The 23,617-nt window shown below is 38.3% G+C and overlaps 1 protein-coding gene across 5 annotated transcripts in view; it reads right to left on the reverse strand.

The window, feature by feature from the left end:
* Positions 1 to 23,617, reverse strand: part of PIP4K2A (phosphatidylinositol-5-phosphate 4-kinase type 2 alpha) — a 118,230-nt gene that overhangs the window by 76,513 nt on the left and 18,100 nt on the right. The window contains exons 2-4 of one of the 5 annotated variants that reach the window (XM_080338577.1): positions 20,243 to 20,310; positions 16,577 to 16,698; positions 15,559 to 15,643 (exon numbers count right to left, since the gene is read on the reverse strand). The exons of 3 other annotated variants lie outside the window; for them this stretch is intronic. The gene's annotated coding sequence lies outside the window, so the exon portion shown is untranslated. Of the gene's footprint in view, positions 1 to 15,558; positions 15,644 to 16,576; positions 17,003 to 20,242; positions 20,311 to 23,617 lie in introns of those variants that run through there. One more of the 5 variants, XM_080338578.1, reaches the window with a different exon arrangement.

The following is a 23,617-nucleotide window of genomic DNA, read 5'->3' on the forward strand; positions in this document are numbered from 1 at the left end:
TCCTGAAGCCTCATCACCACTGTGGTTGGGTATCCCAGGCTTTTCAGAGCTCCCCCCATCCTACCACCCTTCAGGTGAGTTACCTGCGAGCACAACACAAGACAACACGCCAACAGTCACCCTCAACGCCAGAGAAGTTATGGACTATTTACAGTTTGACTGATCTTTTTTTCTTTGAGGGGTGAAAGCACCATTTCCCAAATCTCTACGTTGCTACAGGTGAGATGGCTATTCCTCCTACAGTACTGGTGGCAAGGAAAAGACAGCAGCTTGTGCAAGGCTGCTGGAATTTGCCATCAAGCACTGCAAGCTGCTGGAATTTCTCTGGAAACCACTGCCACTTGCCTTTCCACTCTCTTGCTGCTAGTCCAGGTACAGCAAGAAAGTGAATCATGTCAAGGACAATGTTCAGAAGTTACCTTAGAAAGAGGCAGTGACTTTTTTTAAAAGCATGAGATGAGTGTAGGCTAATAGAAGCAGACTATGGTGCCCTGATCAGCTCCTGCATGATGCCAGAACAATAAGGGGCATTTTCCCTCCCCTCCATACGATCCTGAGCTGTGGAGATCACACACCACCACAGGAATCCCTGGTCTGTTTCACGCCAACTTTCATCAGCTATCAATATGATAGAAATCAAAGGATGCATTTAATTGCTAACCACTTGTCAGATCAGCTGTAGATGCTTCTCTGACAAGGGTGCACATAATTTAAAAGATAATGCAACAGGAATTACTTGGTATTTCTTAGAGAGATCAATGTACTCGTGTAGGATTTTTTTTCACTGACATTACTGAACTTGCTATTTTTGTTACATCCTTTTACCCATAAAAGCAGAGGTGCATTTTGTGTGCTCTGGGGCTTGATCAAACCACCACATATTCTAAACACTTCCATGGAAAAAATACAGAACATTACCATTTTAAGGAGCCTTGCCTGTTTTTCTTTAAAACTTTAGAGCTCACTAGCAGCTCACAGCAATATTAATATGTTCCAGCATTCCACTTTTTACCCCTGGACACTCCGCTTATGCTCTACAACCAGATGGCTACAGAAATCTTTTTACCTGTTATTTGTATCAAATAAAGAAACCAATTTTTACAGAATGTGATACAAGCATATGGAAGAGTAGCAATAGGTGAAAAGAAACCGAGAGGCTTGAAACTCCTGAGGTCTACCTGTAGTGAATGATAACTCCATGTTATCTCAAATGTTTGACAGAATATAAAGAAGGGAAAACCTTATGGAGGATCACTCAGAATGAGGTACAAAGATTCAGCTCTCAAGGAATGGGACAACTCCTGTTACAGTGCAAACTACCACTACTGAGAGGTCTTTCTCAGGAAAGCAAATTTACTCCTGAAACACCTGCTGTCAGTAATGGGAACAGTATCCTTTTTCAATTACATTCTCTTTCTCAACACACATTATTTTCTGGCAGAATGCGGACTAAATGGATCTTTGGGAATTGGCAGTTTTCATCTCAGAGCTCTGAACTGCCTTTACTCACTTAATCCAGTTACTTCATTGCTGATAAAACCCAACTCATTTGGGCTCGCAGAACTCTAAAGTTAATAAGTAAGTTTTCAATCTTTGAAGACAATGTAAATGAACATCTATTGCGTACATATGGAAGCAAAGCAACTACAATTTTTAAGAAAATGAAAAGGGAGGATTAAGGCCACACAAATGTATAAATAATGCAGGGAAGGAGAAAAAGGTGGAGAAGCACAAACTTGTGTCTCCCTGACTGCATCTCATAATCTATCAGGAGACATATAAGGGGGAAAAAGGAAGAAAGGTATTTACAGAAGGAACAAGACCCATCACTTTTGCTTTTTTCTGGTACAAACTATTGTATAAATGTAGCAGCAAACTTCAGGCAAACAGATTAACAGACTGATTTTTTTCTGACTTCACAAAGAAAGAAAAACTTTTAAATACTTCACTGATAAAGCTTCATAAGGAGGGAGAAAGCGGCACAGATAACATCATTACTGTGATACACCATTTGGTTAATTAGCATTTTTAACCGCTAAGGAAACAGTAAAAATGGGCATTGTGTGCTGTTCCAAGCACAGAGAGCCACACAGTAAGTTTTTTCTCAGGTGTTTGTTGCTAAGCAATCTCTATCACTGACATGCTTTAAAAAGCATGAGAAAACCTTATCATACACATAATTCAGAAGTAGCCACAATCAAGTATAAGAACAATTATTAACATCCTTTTTTGATTATAATAGATATTTAAGATAGAGAGCATAAATTCAATTCATTACCAACATGAGCAAAGACTGCAAATTGACCTACTCACTGAGGTAGGTCATGTGTGTAAGACACTTGATTAAGGAAAGTCTGGGCAGCCAGTTTCTCATCTGGCAACAGCTCCTTTTCTGAAGGTGCTTAAAGGGACAGACTGGGATGGGAGGAAGGGATGTGATCTGTAGCACAAATCTGGAATATTCGACTGTGATCCCATGCACGCTGTCATGGCAGCATCAATTCCTGCTGCAGAACCTGCGCTATTTACTATAGAAACAAATGGACAGCATCCACCGGCAGTAACTGATGTTCCATTCCAGCTCCATCAGACTTCAAGACTCGGCAAACTTTCACTCTGAACTTAGCATTCCCTATGTTTTTCAGTTTCTGCAGAAGCTTGTGAACAAATCACTGTATTCCAAAAAAACAATTAACTTATTGAGTAAAGGTTATGCTACAGCTGGCTCACTATTGTTTCCTCTGTGGCCTCAATATTTAGGGTTTAAAATAAGATTTCAATGGCAATTATTGTCAGTTTGAATTCTTTAATGAAAAGCTTCAATCGCCTCCTTGCACAAGGAGGCTTTTTCATTGTGACTGGATCTGTACTAGCCTTTCCCATCTCGAGAGGAACACGGTGTCATTAACTGTCACACACAGCGCTCCCAGGCTGCATAAACACTGTCAGGCTTGTCCAGTTTCTGCTCTTTATCCATCATTACAGAAGCAATTGTAGGATCTAGACTGATTTATGTGTTAAAATATTTAAGTGCTGTTCTGTAAACTAAATTTCTTCCAATTCTCCTATCACAGAAATATTTTTTTCTAAACCTTCATTACTTGCAAAAAATATTAATAAAAAGATTAATGATAAAGTTGAAACTGTTATTACGATCTGTTTAAAATTCCTACAATATTATTTTAATCTGAATCGTCCAACTGTAAGAAAAATGTGAAGATCAACTTTAATGGTGCAAAAACATGCACTATGAACACTCAGGAACAAAATTAGATTAATGCTGCAAGGGCAACCACACAGAATTGTAATCCTACAGTCCAAGATGGCAAATTCCAGTGTAAAGTGATTATAATCCTAAATAGAAACACAGTACAGTCTGACCCTTTTCTACTTACACAAAAACAACTCCCACAATCCAAACTGAGTCAGATGTTGCCTTAAGAAATGCACTGCATGGACAAGAATTTTGCAGTAAAATTCAGCTGAGAAAATAGAATATGACGCTGGGTTTACGATGTAAAATTTCTATTCGGAAACACCTGGTCAATGAGCACTGCCAAAATGACTTAAACCTTGTGCTTTTTAGGTTATGATGTGTGTGGATTAAAATGCACAGCTTATGGGAATCTAAAATATGAAACCCCACCATCACTAACTAGTTTGCACCAGTTCCTTCCCCCTAGACAAAGTGGCTAAACTTGGGCTTGTACAGCAGCAGACTGACCTGACCTGGTTAGCAAAGTCCAGCTCCACCTGTCAAACAAACATCTGTACTGAATAATCATTGCATGAGCATGAATTCTCCTTCAGAGGCAGCAAGTCTTCAGCCTGTTACGGGTAGTTTGATAAACCAGCTCTGGTCTTTCAGATTTTTTAATAAAAGTGCTTTATTAATAGAAGGAAGTGGAAAGTAAAACTTCTCTAATCAATTTCCACAGGGTTGTACAGAACAACGTCTAGTGCTTTTGTGAGAGGACTTTGGGTTTTTTTTTTTCCTTCTCCTTTCTCCCTCATAGTGATGACAAACAAATAAGAATTAGCTATGTTCATAAACCATATTTACATACTTACAATTCCACTATAGTAAAATTAACATTTTTGGTTCCACAGAAGTATTAAATATTAAGTCTTTGCTTACAGGAAGAAGACCAAGTTATTTCCTAGGAAGAGGTACAGCTTTCCTTTCTCCCTGTCCTCACATGTGGTCATATAGTGCCTTAGAAATGCAGGTCCACAGTCAGCGTTTGCTCACTGGCCCTTCAACAACCACCCTTGCTCTTCTCCCCTGCAAATTAAAGCACATCTCTTTTCTTGGAGGTTGAATGTTTTAGAAGCTTGTGTACCCGCTCTAATTACTTTACAGCTTAATGTGGCAGCTTCACAAGCCAGTACCTCTGGTGCGTCTTTATTCTGCCACTCAGTGTTTACCACTGCTTTCAGTAGGCTGGTGTGATGCTGCAGCCACAGGGACAGACACGTACCACTTAGAGAGGATGCAAAAGCCCTCAAATGCTTTACTGCAAATTGTTCTCCAGAGATCTTTCAGAACTAACATACTCAGGCAACAACTTAGATGCCTTTAACCTCAGTCTTATTCTCAGCTCATCATCACAAATGCCGCTAAGACAAATTCTGAAAGTTCACGAAGATTCACTGGGAGCATTAGAATAGCCCATCCCTAGATGAGGATGGCAGACAGATGCAACATGAAGGAAGAGAGTCATGAATACTTACAATGTGTTATCAGTAGGAGTATCTTAACAAGTCCCAGAGGAAATCTTAGCCTCTCCCACAGGACACATATTTCCTTGCAGTAAGTACTATCAGCATGATAAAGAACCTAAAATGTAACACGATTTCATTTTTTGTGTAATAAAGCCCACAGAATTCTTATATATCCTCCCATATACCTACCTCCCTGCTTGAAGAAAGCTAGATTTCACAAGGTACTTGATACTATTTTTCCCTCCACAAGGGTGGGGGTCTCTTAACCCACTTTTAACAAACTTAAATTTCCCTGACAACTTCAGCTGTCAACAATAATGAACTAGAAACAAGTTATATATTCACCATCTTCCAGAAAGCTTCTGGAGGGAAATGAGTACCACATAGCCCAGTACAAGGTTTTACAGGAACAATAAGATTAAAAGAAAGAAAAAAAAAAAAGGGCAAATTGATTTGAAGCTTGCACACTCTCAGATTTCAGTTGCTCACACAATTGCTGCACAATCCCAAGTACAAAGATATTGTGCCTGCCACATGGTTTTGCCATAGAAGGAAACCAACTTGTCCTCCTGAAATTTTGAGGATTCCTGACTGGTGATGAAAACTGAATCTTAGGCTGGTTTTTTTATATCTTTTAGGAGTCACTAATTGATACTGGGTGGTCCTTTGTCTCAAAATCACTCCAACTTCAGTGTCTGCAAGCGTTAGGTCCGGCTGGATGCCCGTGATCCCGTTCCCCTCCGCAGCCAGCCAGCGGAGGAGAGCACACGGGTACTGTGCTGCAGCTTCAGCACTGCCCTGGTGCTGGGATGCCGTGGGCCTTCGTTTTAGCCTTTTGGTCTTGATATAAACACCACATTCCTCACAACTTGTGGCTAGGAATAGTGTCGTTGGCCTTTTTTTTAACCCTTTATTCTGTGGTTTTCCATGATCCTTACCCCACACATAGAAATTCATACTGCATTTGTATCAATCTTAATGTTTCCGTTACAAAACTCTACAGCTTTTTCAGATGACCACAGTGTTCATGCCTAGATGAGCTCAAGCTTTTCTGTGGTCTAGTTCTGCTACAGGAAGGAGACAGAAAACACAAAACACCTTGGTTTTTTTTCCTTTTGCCTCTGCATCTAAATCCCTGATAGCATATATACAGCATTTCAATCTGAAAACCATTTATGGGATATCACAAATAACCATCTGAAGTTTTGAAGCTTGTTATTCAGTAATAAAGCAGCAACAGATCAGAGGAAGAGCCTGTTTCAGAACAGAACACTTCTGTTAGGTAAAGCAAAATTGAAAACAAAACCAAAAAAGGACCACAGGTATAACATGAAGGGATGCATTGCCTACGTCAAAAATCCCTTGATTTATATAATGCATATTAATCTTAATGCTTGAGCTTTAACTATTTTTTTCATTTACCAGTGACTAAATATACTCTCTTTTTTTTTAATTATTATTATTTTTTTTTGCTATGTTATATCGTGCATGCAGGTACGCACATAAACCTGTGGAACACAGAAATTAAAGACCTCCTTAGCCTTTCAAAATATTAGAAAATGACAGTTGACAATTACTCACAAAAACCACAGCTTTTTCATTAAGAATTTGTATAACATACTGAAAGAAGTTTAAAAATAGATGATAGCTAAAGGAGACTGCTTAAACAGTCTTGACTATAATGATTCTAACAAAGCTGCTTTTTTTTACTTACATGTGTGTGCTTTGCCATCCAACCAGATTACTTTTAATCGCCATCTTTCAAGATTTTTGAGGTAGCATATTTCACTGTCTCATACCTCAGTTTTATTCATGTGTGGACCAAGAAAGAAAAAAACTCACAAAACTTTAAAATATCTACTTAAATAAGCTTAATTAAAAAAAAAGTCCTCTCAACAGCTACAAAACAGGCCTCTGCCAAGCAAAGCTAATTTTAACAGTCTAAAGTTTGGGCCAAGGTAGTTACTGTAAAGGAGCTCTTATTCCAGTTTAGTACTCGGATCTCTAAAATCTGAAGAAATAAGCATATTATACCTTCATATTTCAACTACTGTAGATATTGGCACTAACACTTTCAAGTTTAGAAAAAGACTGTGCCTGTGTTGCCTATTCACACAATTGATCGCTAAACCCCACATTTTAAAAGGGGCTTTAACTATATCATTTAAGAGATGATGGCTTGTTTGAGTAACTGGACTGAGGTGGAGGCATTAGGTGATGCCTTCATTGACACCTCCTTCTAAATAGATGACTGTCTTCTCCAAAAATTATTATTTTTACAACTCTAGGCCAATCTGTTGTGGGATGTCTTTGGTGTTTTGTTTTTGTTTGTGTTTTTTGTTTGTTTGCTTGGGTGTTTCATTTGCATTTTTTGCTTGTTTGGGTTTTTTGTTGGTTTTGTTCTGTTTTTTAACTCTTCAGCCTTACACATCACCTCTTGAAGCACCAGGAGAAACCCCCATGCCTGGGGAGATCTGGTGAGTACCAGGTCTGGAGAGGCTGGAGTAAAGAACCCACCCCCCAAAGGTGGGTGGCAGCCCAGGGGGATGCACAGCAGGGTTGTACCTTTGCATCTCTGCTTTAAATAAAGCAAAGGCACATCCAAGCCACGCTTTGCTTTTACAGTCCAAACTCGAGGTCCAGACGAAGCTGCTAATTGTCTGTTTGGCAGCAGAGTGATATCTGGGATAAGAAGATAGTGCCAGAAATCATTTTTACATTGAGAGAGAAGGAAAAGCAAGTCCCTTGTGTTCCCAAACGCATCAGCAGAGTGAGAACGAAAACTCCATTAGGATCAGTTAGTCTTATTGATCTCACTGGAAGCTGGATAAAACCTTAGATCTCTGATTTCTTCCACGCTTCAATCAAACGATGGCTTGTTCTCTTTGGAAGCCACCTTCTCATAGGAATCACTATTTTGCTGTCATTTCTGTTCTCACTGTAATTATATGTAAAAATGGTGAACATGTCGAACAGGAATATAAATTCATTAGACATTAGAGAAAATAAGCCATATTTGTGCTCTTACCATACTCTTCATTCTCCTACTCCAAAAGTAAGTTATATGACCATTTACATTTCCAAGAATGTTTTTTTTAATATTAAAAGCTCAGACTCCACTGCTACACACTTTTAAGCTGATAGTAATTGTTAGTAGAAAGACACAGGCAGCACTGGGCATCAGGCAAACACACACCTTCTGCCAAAACAAATCCCAGGCAAACCCATGACAAACCAACAACCATTGCTTGTTTCATTTTATTTCCCTGTTGTTTTACCATGAGCACATACCCCCACCATTTGTTTTGTGCAAAAAGGTAACTGAACTAGTATAGGAGCAAGAGGTTAAAAGAGTTACCATCTTCAAAAAGTAAGAGAATGTGATTTTTCCAAGACAACAAAATTGTTTCTGCTATTACAAAGATCTGAAGAAAAAGCCCACAACAACTACACGTACTACATTAAATCCTTACTTGTTCCAACACTGTATGAAAATCTGTTACTATTGAGTTTTAAAGTGCAGCAACCTTAGTTTGATGTTACTAACTCCTGCTAATTTATAAAAGTCTTATTGTATAGGAAAGCTACAATTTCTAGAATCACTGTTGGCATCTGTTTTTATATAAGAGCAAACATTAGAATGCGTAGCCCACACACTGGCAGAAAGAAGCCCAAGTATATAACCCGCAGAGGTCTGAAGCTAAAAGCAAGCTCTGAATGAGTTTTCATTCTTTCCCAGGTCTTATCTTCGTATACCAGGGAAATGACAGTCTTGCTTTTATTGATGTTGAGTTTTCACGTTTTCCAGATGGAACTAGCCAGCTGATGGTGCTTTGTCGGTAGTAGGAACCTGAAGTGAATTCAAGCAGGATGATGCTTTTCTTCCAGGTTTTAAAGGAGCACTTATTTAAAAACTGGTCTGTTTTATTTTTCAAAGAGTCTCTTATCTTTTGCAATCCAGTCTGTCTACTAGGAAAAGGCCTGAGCTTTTGGCCACATTTGCGCTGTACATTCAATAATTAGCTAGATACAGCAGGATTAATTTAGATGCTCAAAACAACATAAGTAGGTACTAAAGCTTACTATTTTTCTTTTTTGGAGAAAGGGCTTCTGGGAGAAGAAAACTGTCTTGTCCTGTCCCCAACCCCAAGCTTCATGTGAAATCACTGTTTTCTTCAAACCACCCTTTAGGAATACAGACTGGGAGAATGGACAGTTGGTTTTTTTTGTAAGAGGTGGAAGGAGGAAGCAAAGGGCAGGAGAAAGAAGGCAGGGATGGGGTTTGTTGCCCATCTGGTTTTAAGTCAGCAGCCAAACAGTTCTGCTGGGCAGCTGCTGGTGTGGCCTCAAGGAGGATGGAATAGGTGAGACCTTTTAATGTCTTTTCTCCTTACATATGTTCAAAGCCCCTATGATATGAACAGCACTGCTACCTAGATGTTTTATAAATACCTTGCATATAGCCTCCAAAAAAATTTTAAAAGCATCCGAATACTTCATCCATCTGGAAAATAGGATGGGCATGTTCTATTGAGGTGGGAGGCACAGGGGGCAGTGCCTGCTCTCCAAAGGAGACTTGCCTTCACATCATCCCCCCAGGGAACCAGTTCTCACCCCATTCTTACATCTGCCTCTCAGCTGCAGAAGTGGCATTTTAAGATTTAAAGTTCCAAGGCAAAGCTCTTAATTTGTCTTTTTTATTATTGTAGGCTTTGTTTGTTTTTCCTTCTAAATAAGGCATAGGTATTTTTCACCTTGGGGGGCACTTACAGCTGTTACCACTGTTTTTGGGCTGCAAAACATTAGGGGGAAAGTTCCTAACTCAACAAGAGCTCAAACTAAAAGTATTTGTAGGTGTAACACCAGACTTACACCTTAAAATTGCATGGGTTTGTACATGTGTCAACGGAGAACAGAAGACAGTAGCTTAACTAGTTTTTATTATCAGGAAGTTAATTCTGGAGTTTTATCTAAAGATTTGTTAGTAGAACTACATTTAGGACTAAGTTGACCTTTCTCATTCACTTCAATGGATTTTTTTTTTAAACACACAATTCGTAACTAATAATGTGAGTAATTCGTAACTAGTATGTGAGGACATACTGATTAATTCTGCACAGGAAGTCTGGAAGAATGCAGGCACAACTTTCTCCTTCCTTAGACTCAAACACATTTATACTTCTTTTAAGCTTCTCAAAATGTTTCTGAAAACAATGGCTCCTTATCAAGATCAGTTCTGCTGGGGAATTGGATCTTGCAATATCCCCTCCCTTGCCATTTTGGCACCACCAAGTGTATTCTACCCAATCCAGTACTGTTAGATGAAATTAACCTTATGTTCCCCCTGATAAAACTGTACGTACAAGTTATTTCCTTCCATCTTTTCTTGATTATGATAAATACATCTGTGCTGGAATGTTTTTCATTCAAATTATCAGAATCAAATTGAATACAGGAGTTCAATGCAGGGATTTCAGGGCTGACAGTTACTGAGTAACTGGATCAATTTTGCCTGGATAGGATTCTCTAACCAGAGAAACAGAGTTGGTATTCCTGCTAGCACACTGTGTCACAACAAGGCTTTATTTTATTGTCCATTTGCTTCTTCCAATCTCTTGCACTTATGCATGGGAAAAGAAATAGAGACTTCTTTAAATATCATTGTCTGGTTTCAAATTAGCAACAGTTTAAGTCCAGCCTTCAGACGGCGCTAAATTCTTAAAAATCCATAAGGATTTTAAGAGTATGGCTCATTGCATTTTATGGAGCCTACAGAACAGCTCAAGCAGTCCCAGAAAGGGAAGTTCCTGCTGACTATTCCCCACCTACTTGCAGCCACACGTTCCTCCAGCCCTGCCTGCTCTTCACCAGCTTCAAATGGGGAAGATAAACAGGTCAGTTTTCTGCTATTCCAAAGAGCTAAAGGACCTTATGAGACCATCTCTCTTTTTAAGCACAATCAAGTTGGTTAGCAATGCAGCTTGACATCACTTCTGAGCTTCCATGCAACAAATACTGCAGTACAGAAGTATTCTGCCCAGCTGGTTTGCAGATTACTTCCATGATCCAGCGTATCTGAAATAAAAATTTGTGTACCTGGAAAGTCCCAAAAAATTGCTCTTAGAGCCATGAATCTAAAGAGGAGCATAAGAAAAGGGGATTTTAAAATGTCTTAGGGCTTATGTCTGAGGTATTTTGCAATTTGGCAAAATTTAAGTATTGAAGTAATTTTGAGTACAAAATACAGGACAGAAAAAAAGTTAAATGCATTCACCTTTATTGGGATCACTAGAGGAACAGAGAAGAAATGAACAGACACAAACAGCTGAAGGAAAGGGTAAGAGGAAGTACATACTAGACTGAAAAACAACTTATAAATATGGGTAGGGGTAAGGTAGGGGTATTAGGGCTTAACAGTTTCAGTCTCCCCTCCCACATGTGCTGGCACTTGGGGGTGAAGAAAAATCAAACTTCCTTTCATGCTGCTTGTACAGTTACCTTGAGACAGCCATTTGTTTCACAGTTTCACTTAAAAACCAAGATTAACTATCACGTCTCCTGGGAAAGATTTTCTTCCTACAGACTTAATTTCAAAAAAATCATTGATACCCATGTATCACTGACAGTTACACTTTTAATTCAGGAACAACTGAATCAATTTGCACAACAAAAGCTAACAGGGTTCTTAAACATTACAAATCTTTAATAATCCCTTAGAACAAGGTCATTTGGCAGCCATTTCCCTGATTGTAAGTCAACACAGCTGTCTTCTGACCTTCTTCCAATGACCCTGGTCAACAAATATTGCCCTTACTATAGAATCATAGAATTGTTTAGGTTGGAAAAGACTTTTTTAAGTCCTGTTAACCTGACACTGCCAATGCTGCCACTAAACCACATCCCTAAACACCACATCTACATGGCTTTTAACCACCACCAGGGATGGTGAATCAACCACTTCCCTGGGCAGCCTGTTCCAACATCTGACAACACTTTCCATGGAGAACTTTTTTCTAATAAGCAACATAAACCTGCCACAGTGCAACTTGAGGCCACTTCTCCTTGTCTTATCACTTTTTACTCGGGAGAAGAGACCAACACCCTCCATGCTACAATCTCCTTTCAGGTAGTTGTAGACAGCAATACAGTCTTCCCCTCAGCTTCCTGTTCTCCAGGCTGAACAGCCCCAGTTCTCTCAGTTGCTCCTCTAAGACTTGTGCTCCAGACCCTTCACCATTGTTGATCCCCCTAAAACTTACTTTTTTTTTTTTAAACTTAGTGTGGAAATCTATACCTAAATGACTATAAACACTTAATGTTACTGGACCTAACAAGATGCTTCAGCATACGAATAAACAAACTTACAGGTGTTAGAGCTATAGTCCATGTTCTTTTATACACTTTGAAGCCTTAAAGCAATTTACAGCAAAGAGCAGAAACATGATCAGCTCTCTGACAATGTAACAGTGGCTGCCTGTGAGGCAAAGGTGTTGTACAACCAGAAATAAACTGCTTTTGAGAAGAAAGGAAGCATTATGTGGCAACAGAACAGGATGAGCCTCTTCTGACACTAAAATACTCCTTAAATATCCTCATAAAACTGCAGATTAAAAGTCTGCTGATCCAGACAGTTTTTGTTTGGTTGGTTTGGTTTTTGTTTGGGGTTGTGTCGGGTTTTTTTTGTTTGTTTGTGTTTGGTTTTTGTTTGCTTTTTCCAGACAGCTAAATGGAACAGCTTCTATTTCAATAACACGCTATGATGTCACCTCAATCAAGGAACAGAATCAACAGTGTCCACATCAGTGAAGCCTGATGCTGAGGAGCTCACAGAAGCAACTGATGCCACCTTTGATCATCCTGTTGTACCACAAACATCTCCCTTCACTTACAGGTATGGTGAAGATGATACAAAGTCAAATTTTCCTGTTGTATATGATTCAAGTCGACCAAAGAAAAGTAGAAGCAGTGTGTGCAGTGTCTCCATTTCAGTTTGTAGACCCGTCAGTACAACTTTTGACACAGAATATTTGCTCATGGAAACAGACCCTAAAAAGCAAAATTACAAGGCAAACCCAAAACAACAGAATGACAGGATTATAGTGCCTCTGTGCATAGACAACATGTTCAAATTTCAAAATAACTTCTCCCTTTGTATGATAACTAAGAAACACAGAAAAAGGAAAATGAAGAACACTTTCATCCTCCCTCAGGCAGAGAGAATGACACAACTAGAAAGTGACAAACTTCCATGTATTCCAAGCAGTCTTTTTATAACTGAGACCACATATGGTAATATCAGTGAGGTTTAAGAGGTTTTGTATTAGAAAGTATGTCTTTAACTTCCAGCAATATCTATTACTGGTTTTTCAAGTCATCTTTTTGTATAAGCTCAATCCAACTGAGCAGCTTTACACATCAGATGTGCTTTATGATAAGAGGGCAACAGAATCCACTCACAAAGTATCCAGAAACTTCAAGTCTACCATGAATGTAACAAATGCAAGGCATGTAAATGTACACTTCATGCTGTCATATGAAAACCTCTTGAAATATTCACATAAAAAAATTTTAAAAACCCCTTTCACTTAAACAACAAGTACGCTGAATAGAAAACTAACTACATATCACATATTACAGAGAAGTAGGTAAGAAATCATTAATTACTTTCCTTTAATACTTTGTTTTATGTCATTAGTCAGGTTAGTAACTCTGCTCAGATCCTGTTAAAGCATCAAAGCAGTTTCACTGTTCTTCTTAGATACCATAAAGAGATCACAGTGTCCACCTCTGATTGCTCATTCCAATTCCTTTATTTCATTTCAGCGTTACAGTTTTTCATTAAGACTCAAAGAGAACAAGTGGGAGCTTTGGACTTTGATAAAAGGTCACTTCTCATAGTTTTGTACTTTATTAGTCTCCTTGGCTAAAAGCTGTAGGAAAAAAAAATTAAAATCTTAACTCATTCTTACACATCTCTTAACACAGAAGTTCGATGATGATGATAACACTCCATACAATACCAGATTTCATTTTCACAAAGGAGAATGAGAGGAAGCTAACACAGCAAGACAAATATGCTGAAGGAAGCCAGTGGTCCACGTAAGTAAGCACCACCACTGCTGGATGATGCAGCACTTGAGGAAAAGGTTTGGAAAGTATCAACTGTAAAAATCCTGTGTTTGAAAAGAAGCTATTAACCTAGCTGCTGATTACATTACTTGAATCAAGGAAACAATCTTTAATTTTAGCTGAGGTGGTGTGTCAAGGACAAGGGCAAGATTTACTTCTTACAGTAAACTGTTCAGCAGAGCTTTTCCTCCATCTGTCCTTTTACAAGGGAAAGTAAGGGTCATCATTTCAATTATCCAGGTGGATAACTGAAAGCACCAAGATTAGAGGTTAAAGCAAAGACTAAGCAGGTCTTGATTATCAGTTGCCTCCCTCACAGTAATGATCCTTTTGTACAGTGTCTAACATAAAATTGATTGAAGTCTCACAGGTTAAACTGATGAAGGGAACATTAAGCTCTACCAGAGTATCACCCTCTGTGTAAACTTATGAGTAACCACATACTGCAACATTTCTCAGAAGAATTTTTATTTAGACTATTTTAATAACAAATATAATATACATAATCAAACTACAAAGAATTAGCTAAGAGAGCCTTTAAGGCAAGTAAAAGAAAAAGCTTAACAAAGGCAACACTGGATTTGGATTGGTTTCAAATTCACTACAGCAAGATCATTAGGATTCAATTAAACTTCTACTGTGCTGTAATACGTTTAAGAAATACAGAAAAACAATTTTGAACTGGAGTAGCAATAACTTGTCACTGGCAAAGCAAATGTCTATCATCCTAATAGTTTAAAATTCAGTGCTCCTCTTGCAATGTAGGCAGCGAGTCTACAGTACGTCACAATGATTTGTAATCAAAGATTAAATAAAGATTGTTAGCTTGTATTCTCTAAAACCTCTAACTTGCTGCATAAAGAACCACCCGGTTGCTTTAAACCTGACTTCCACACCTTTAATGGAAAAAGGGAAAAAATCACTTCCTACCCAGTCCTTGGTTTAACTTATGAGTTTTGAGACTTCACATCTCCTTCAGTCATCATTTTCCAGCCTGAGAAGTTTTGACTCTAAGTGAAGTCTTTAAATCAAAGCTGTTCCATATCTTTGATCATCCTGGTTGCCTTTGACTGAGCTTTAAGCTCTACCTCTTAGCTGGAAGAAGGGACCACACATACCATTCAAAAATGTGGATGCAAGCTGGATTTACACAGTAGCACAGCAACCTTTTTTGGTTTACTCTTTATTCCTCCTCTAGTAACTCACAACAACTGCTCAGTTGACTCCTGTTGAATGTTGATATATGCCAAGACCTCACTCCTGAAAGGTTAAGGCCAGTTTAGCATCCATCACTATATGCAAAGCTCCTCAATGCATCGTATTCACGTAGCTACCTTGACAAATTACAACATCAGAAATTCAGTCACTTGAGTTCTTCTGTGGCTCTTTGCAGTTGTGCCTCACCCTTACTACCTTAAATAATGTAAGATCACCAGCAAGCTTTCTTCTCCACTGGTCACCAGGGCTCTCCCAGGTAATTAGGAAAACATTAAGATGCCCACAGTAATTTGTCCTGCCTAGAAGTGACTTTCTCTACTGATAAAGCCAAGCATTTACTTCTACTCTATGTTCTTTGTCTTACAGGGATTTATCCACACACAGGCCTTCCCTTATTATGCTATGGCTACCCAGCTCCCTCTAAAGCTCGTGAAAGACCCTCTCAAAATCCACTCTGGAATTAGAGACACCAAAAATCACTCTTACTCAGTTATTTGGCCTCCAAGAGCCTCCACAAGGTTCCAAGACAGGTTTCCCTACAAAAGTCTCATTTACTTTTCCCAGGCAGAGACTATAATAAAGAACAGAAGTGAGAGATATCTGCATGAATAACACTACTAACTTAACTGTTCCAGACAACTCGATTGCAGCACCACAAGTACTACAGTCTCCCTCACCTGAACTTTGGCATCACACCTGCCATTCTCTATACCCTTGTTATCTGGTAGATTTAGACAAGAACAGCAATACTGTTATTTCATCTTTGAGTTTTAAGAACCAGAGTGAATACTACCCTGTCCTGGTACTTTGCTGCTGACCATGTTGCTAGCTACTTCCACAAACTCTTCTCCTGTCTCTGTGTTAGACCCACCAGTTGAGGAGTCTCTCACAAAGAAGAGTTCAGAAACTGAAACATGCCCCAGTTTCCTCCCCAGAACAAAGATACAATTTAATTTTTCTGCAAAGGCTGTATCTACTACATGTGCTCCATTTACATCCCAATCAGCAACAATTCCTAGAGGCAGTCTGGAAACCTCCTGATCTGTAGAAAGAAAGCATTATCATCAGTTTTGATACCTTTTGTAAACCACAAACTTTCCAGTGTTTTAACATCTAGACTACTAGACTCATTTTTACTTAACTCACTTAACATTCCTTCTTTTTTTCTGTTTTATTTTGAAGGCAATTTTCTGGCTTTTAAGTTGTCTCTTTCATACTACCCCTCTTTCTTCTGCAATTCTCTTGCTAGATGGCACACACCGGCACCTGGCTTCAGGTACTGTCTCCACATCCTGTATCTCCATATCCTTCACTATGCTCCATGTCACTGTGAGAGATTTAGGTCTTGAGAAGTCTAGTTACTTTCCTTTTAAGAAGATTTTTCCTGTCTTTTTTATAGCACTCTTTGAATGAGACAAGACCTTGATACATGTATTGGGCAATATACAAAAGAACAGAAAGGCTTAAGTATTCCTTTAAAGAATACAAACTAGTCTGCTCTCACCTATCATTCTTTTGAGCCATGCTGTGTGATGAGAAGTGTATAATAAGCACAGGTGGTCCACACCACAGTATTTGTGTTACACAAGCAGACACTTCCATTGACTCTTAAGTTATGTCTGTCCCCTGAAAAAAAAAAAAAGGAGGGTACACAAAGTCCAAAGATACAGAAGCACAGACTCTATATAAAGTTAGAATTATGGCTCTCCTAAATCTCTGCCAGATGGTAGTGTTTCTTTTAATATATAAAGTGGTTGCTGAGCTTTATTTGTTCACCAACTCCTTCACTAACGGCAAGATATAAGCACCAGTTTCCATATAAATAACATGAGAAAAAAAATAGATAAAAGACAAAACAAATCAACACCACCACCACAAACAACAAAACACTCAGATCAAAACCCCCCAGAACTCCACAACATTATTATTATTATCCAGACTATGGGGCAGTTCAATGAAATATTCTCGTAGACAGGGTCCATGTGGATTATTGACAAACTACACAAAACGATTCACACACAAGAATGCTTTGTTTTGTTTACAAACACTGACTGTTACAGGAAACAAGTACATGACAGTAGCTTGTTACTTGTGAACTGCTCTGAACAGGAGGACAGTGTCTTTACATTGATCATAGGTGGCACACATACTAAATCAAGGTTCAGTTTAAAAGGCTTCAAAAAGGGTTTAAACAGAAACAAGATTAATCTAAGAAACATGTTTTCAAAGAAGAGATGACAGGACAGAACAGTGCATTTGTGCTCAAAGATACAATTAGTTACACACTAACGTTATCTCAATGCTATCACATTTATATTAAAAAGTTTTTGCAGATAGGCTAAGCACATGTCTGCTTTCACATACAGATGAATTTACAGTTGTGGAATAAGATACAAGAGCACTAGCATAAATTTTCACTTCAAGTACACAATGATTGCTTATCTTGAACCTGATCCTTTCGTATGCATTGTCTCATATACACAATGTGCAGTTCAAGTGCCCATGTGCCTCAGGAATTTCTGCTGCCATTATTTAAAACAGATAAATTCAATGTAGTTTGAGTAATCTGTGGATATATTGCATAAATCAGTACTTTAGGTAAACAATACGATGCTGGTTTATGACTAAAACTGATGATAGGCAAGTTACTTAATGTTTTTGTTTTAGTCAGATACACACACTAACTGGATGCAAGCAACAGACAGTAAATGTCATAGATATAGGTGGTACTGCTATATTCTTGTTGGGACAATACAAAAAGCTTTATAGATATACTGTAGAAAAGAATATAGCTCAACATTTCATTTTTGGTGTAGCCCTTGTAAAAAGTTATTTATAAAAACTCTTACTTTAGATGCCTTATAAAAGCAATATTACTTTTAACTGCATGTTCCACACACCACAGCAAGGAGGAATTAATTTTCAGTAAGCCTTTCAGGGTTATAGTAGCTATTTCAACTCATCAAGCAGAAACCTGACATGCATAATAGAGTGTTTATTTCAACACAACTATATATGCTGGCATTCTCACAAGTCAAATAACTGCAAAAACCTACAGATCTCAGCACAGAGGAAAAACTCCAGCCCTTATGGAACATTCATAAGGCCAAGAATTACTCAGTGCATGGGGAAACCAACTGCAACAGCTAAGAGAAAGCTACACTTTATGGCCAAAGTTTTGGGGTTTGTGTTTTTTCCTTCTTTTTAAGTAGACCCTTCCTATCTCTTTCCCCAAACCCCTTATCCCCCAAACAGAAGGAAGGGACATAGCTCAATACATGTCTTTTCCAATATTTGCTAAAAGGTGGGAATGGGGGAAGACAATGGATTTCCTGAAATAACTAAATATGTCTTAAGAATTTCCATAAGTATAGGAAAACATACTTATACGTTGCATTTATGATCAAGTTGAAACAATCTGGAGTAAGAGTATCCAGATATACACGTGCATGCTATAGACATTAAGCCACTTGCTGCAGAATATCACTTTCCTTTCATGTATTTTCTGTGCTCAAACTCACCTTGCTTTCATGTCACATCAGTGAAGAAACAATTGTAGTAAGTATCCTTTAAAACAAAATCATTTAGGTTGAAAAAGACCTTTAATATTGTAGAGTTTGACTGTTGACCTAATGCTGCCAACTCTACCACTGAACCACGTCCCTAAGCACCACATGTACATACATGGCTTCTAAACACCTGAAGGGATGGTGACTCCACCACTTCCCTGGGCAGCCTGCTCCAATGCTTCACAACCCTTTTCCATGGAGAACTTTTTCCTAATATCCAATCTAAACCTCCTCTGGTACAACTTGAGGCTGTTTTGTCCTATCACTTATTACTTTGGAGAAGAGACCAACACCCCCCATGGTGCAACCTCCTTCCAGGTAGCTGTAGAAAACAAGAAGGTCTCCCCTCAGCCTCCTTTTCTCCAGGCACGAATGCTCTGATCAGGCCAAACTCAAGTCTTTTGATATTATAAAGCAAGCTGGAAATACCCATACATTAAAGATATTTCTCTATGAAGCTTTCTTCTTCCAACTACCACTGTAAATAAGCTGGTGGTACTTCCACCCCTGGCCTGTAGTGACTTCCATAGTAAGGGAAAGCAGAACCCAGACTGTGAGCCAGGCATGAAACTTCTTTTTGGTGCATTTGAGAAAGGAAAGAGTAGAACCAACCCAATTCTCTGATTCATGCAAACCAATGGTTTTCCAAAAGGTATTGGACTATACACAGACACTGAAGAACAACTCTTCACAGACACTGACAGCAGAACACGTAGGAACAGAAGGTGTTCCAAAAGCTGAAGTGCTCACTGTCTCACAGAAACTTCAAGCTATCTTTTGGGTTGGTGCTGTAATGAGGGGGAGAGGTAAGTCTCTTCAAGTTATGTTTGCAAGATAGGCGTTAAATCCAGGATCAAACCAAAAACCAAACCAACCAAAAAAAAAAAAACCACAAACCCAAAACAAAACACGCACACACACAACAAAAACACCACAAAAAACAAAAAAAAACCCACAACAAAACAATCACAAACCAAACAACAACACACCACAAATACAAAACCACAATCTTAATGATCAGATTCACATTAAGAAACTGTATTCAGTTAAGAAGTAGAAAATTATCTTAAATACATACTTGGCTGCTTCTTCCCAGTGCTAGCTTTGTGATATCTGCTCAGGGACCTGTTAGATTTATCTGACACATGATGACAGCTTCAAAAGGGTCAATTCCTATTTGACAGGAAAGTGAAACTCTCCTCCAAAAAAATAATACAGCAACTACATAGAAGCACAGCTGTCTTTCACTCTTTTAGGTGTTAGTTCATGTGTATCATACACACACTATACAATAGATGATACTTACATGTCACTACATAAGGCCTTTACATAAAAAACCCCTATAGTTACATTCAAATAATAAAACAAAACTTGTGGACTTTATTATTGTTCAGCACAAGAACTAGAAATACCTGAACAGTGTCATGCAGTCTTAATTTGATTCATTTTCCTACCCACAAGCTGTGCATCACTTCAGAGAGATAAGAATATCTGTAATTTACACCACAACATTAAATTTGCATTAGCTATAGAATTAGTTCTCATCACTTTCTATAACAATGGTACTTATAACAAAGCCAATGCACTTCAAAACAGTTTACCTTGTAGTTCCAGAGTGTGAAGGCAAGACCTTGATTTACCCAGAAGGCACAATAGAGGTTCAGAAATACTAAAAATAAATTTGATTTTTATTTCATTAGTCTTCCTCCAAAACATCAGTGTTAAAAATAAGATTACAGTACTTGGCATATTTAACATCCAACACTGACATTCACACTTGTCTTGGAAATATTGAATACTTCTTCAGACTGAAAGTATAACATTGGCCTTAAAACATCTTGAAATACATGTATCTGTAATACTCACCTCATCATAACTAACAAGCCACTTAACCTTATGGGCTTTTTCAGTGATGGACAGAATACAACTCCCTGTTTTTACTTCCCTTAACTTCCACCTTAGTTTTAATTGCCTTAGTCTCAATATGATTTTTTTTAGCTCCTCTGCACAATACGCATTCCCATTTCCATAAAGATACTACTCTGCATGTAACAGCCTCCCCTCTCTATGCAGCCTTGCTTCATACCTTCAGCATAAGAAAAACCACATGCACAGCAAAGACACAGGATTCTTGTTTAAAGATACAATGTGGTAAGTATTGATGGAATCTCATCAGAAACATAATGAAGTTGAGCAGGAACTTTGAAGCCTCACTATACATAAGTAGACTTCAGCCTATTTACCTCCAACAATTCTCAGGCTAACTGGAAACTGCTGCAAGGACTGAAGGCAAGACTGGAGAGAGAAATGCAGCAATGAATTGGACCCATAAAGAGGACAGGACCAGACTCCTTTCAGTGGTTCCCAGTGATAGGATAAGGGGCAATGGGCACAGACTAAAGCACAGGAGGTTCCATCTGAATGAGGAGAAACTTTTTTCCTTTGAGGGTGCCAGAGCACTGGAACAGGCTGCCCAGAGAGGTTGTGGAGTCTCCTTCTCTGGAGACATTCAAGACCCACTTGGACACATTCCTGTGTGATCTGCTCTGGTGAACAGGCTTTAGCAGGTAGGTTGGACTAGATCTCCAGAGGTCCCTTCCAACCCTGACCATTCTGTGATTTAAAATTCACAGACCTTTATTATAACAAAATACATATGTAATAGCACACGACAACATCATAAATTTTATTGCAGAATTTAACAATACTGAAGAAATGACAAAGGCAGTTCAAAGATACTAAAAGCTATCTATATGATATGACTGCAGTTACATCACTGTATTGCAAAATGCTATATTAATAATTGGGAACAAAAACAGCTATGAAACAAGAAACTAAAGAGTTTCTCAAATCATTCAGATCGGTGATTTCTACTTCTTACAGATACAGCTTATTTGAAGGCTTCTCATCAACAATTCTTTACAGGAAGTTTAATGAGGCATAACCATTTTCACAGACACTCATGCAGTTATGTTTTTGCATCAATTGTCCAAGATGTTTTCCAGATCTGGCTGGAAACTTCACCTTTTATTGCTATGGAATTCAATTAGATTGACTCCTTAACATGACAAACACATAATACACCAAAAAAAACCCCACAAAAAACCAAAAACGCCACATAAAACCGAACTATGAACGCACAAAACCATCACACACACAAACCTAATGTACTTGACATGGAGAGCTGAACTAATCCGATATATAGCTACCTACTCCATTTAATCATACCAGCACTCATAAATGGTACAGTAATCTACTTTCCCATTCTCCCAAACTAGTTATGGTATCAAAGTAAAAAGCATTTTTAAGTATTTTAACAGGAACACACTTGCAGAACTAGACTTGTCTTTGACATTAGCCTAGTAATTTTTATGCATTTATTCTCTGGGGTCTGACATTTGATAAATGCCCCACTTCTTCAAAATCAAATTGAAGGAATACATTCATCCTACCACTTGCTTTAATATGTTCCTCCCTACAGCAACATATCTTGAAGCATGAGGAATCACTCTATCCTTCCATTTCTTTGCATCCATTCCAGCTGCAGTAAAACAGCTGAACAGGCAAGGCTGTTGTATCCAAACTACAAGCCTGAAGTCTTATCAAAGGCCCCATCCACCACACCACAATTCTGATGCATTAGATTTTTTTAACCAGTTAATTATCTCAACAATAGAACAGACTTCATATAAGTAATGCAGCAGTGTTTCTTGGGAAGATTTGAGGCTGCCAACACAAAAATATTTTCAAGCTTTTAGAACAGCTAGTTTTTATAGTAGAGCCCTAGAAAATGTGATGTAGTAGACAGCTTCCTCTCACATAACTCTGGTGTTTCAATCTTTACTGTGCTTATACATATAGGAAAGATCCATGTCATGAGGATACTGTACAGCTGCCTTTGAGTATTAAAATAGATTTTTAAATGAAATATTAATCATTAGAAAAGCATACATTTTAACACTTAGAGAAACAAGCAGACCAAGACACAGTGACCACAGTTAAATTTAATCAGAATCCACACTCCATTAGTGGCTGGAAGAGTTCCAGAAGCCGCCTGTGCCCTTGGCCACCTGCCAAGACTGCTGATTGTGTTTTAAGTCCCCTGAAATTACACGGATGTATTCCAATATGCCATTCTCCACTTTTGGTACAGTATTTACAGTTTTCTTTTGTTGCACATACAAAAAGTAGCATCTACTTCCCCACCAATACATTTGCATTTTACAGATGTACACAGTCAGACACACTTAATGTCACTTAAATTTCAAATATGTTTGGTATCTTTTGCAAAGATGCTACTAACCTTTACATTTCCAGGCTTCTTGAACCATGGGAAAGCAAAGCACTAGTGACACAATACAAACTATAGCTAGCATCCAAGATTTGAATTCAAGTATGAAATGTAATCTATGAAAATGAAAGTCTCCAAACATTTATCAGTGCTATCTACAAGTATGCCAGAGCCAAGTAACAATTTTTGTCAAAAAACCTCATTTAAATCTACTGCTTATAGGAGTCATGACATGCACTAATACATAACACCTACAACAGCATTGTGCAGAAAATGCTGAAAGGAGGAGGAAGTGTTAAAGCCAATCACAGTAACTAAAAGTCTTTATGATACAATATCAAAATGAGATAAGCTGGTTACACTCCACAACTTTGTTTGTCGATGAACATCTCTCAAGGAGATCTGCAAAAGCATGCAGTCAAAATTCTCTCTGAAGACCTTCATATGTCAGCATTTTGTTGATCTAAGGTATCAGAGAACATCCAGGTTATGAAAAAAAAAGTTGAGGTAGATAACCATGACTGAAACAACTCTTGCAGAAACAACTGTAGAAAGGGAAGCAGAGAAGAAACAATACCACCTCAGCACAAAACCACACAAAAATCTGGTCCAGCAGCAGGTCCAGAACACTCTGGAACTATTTGATTCACATGTCCTATGTGTAGTCAACTCAACTCTGAAGATT

The sequence above is a fragment of the Nesoenas mayeri genome, assembly GCF_963082525.1.
Source record: "Nesoenas mayeri genome assembly, chromosome: 2".
In the NCBI taxonomy this organism is placed as follows: Eukaryota; Metazoa; Chordata; class Aves; order Columbiformes; family Columbidae; genus Nesoenas; species Nesoenas mayeri.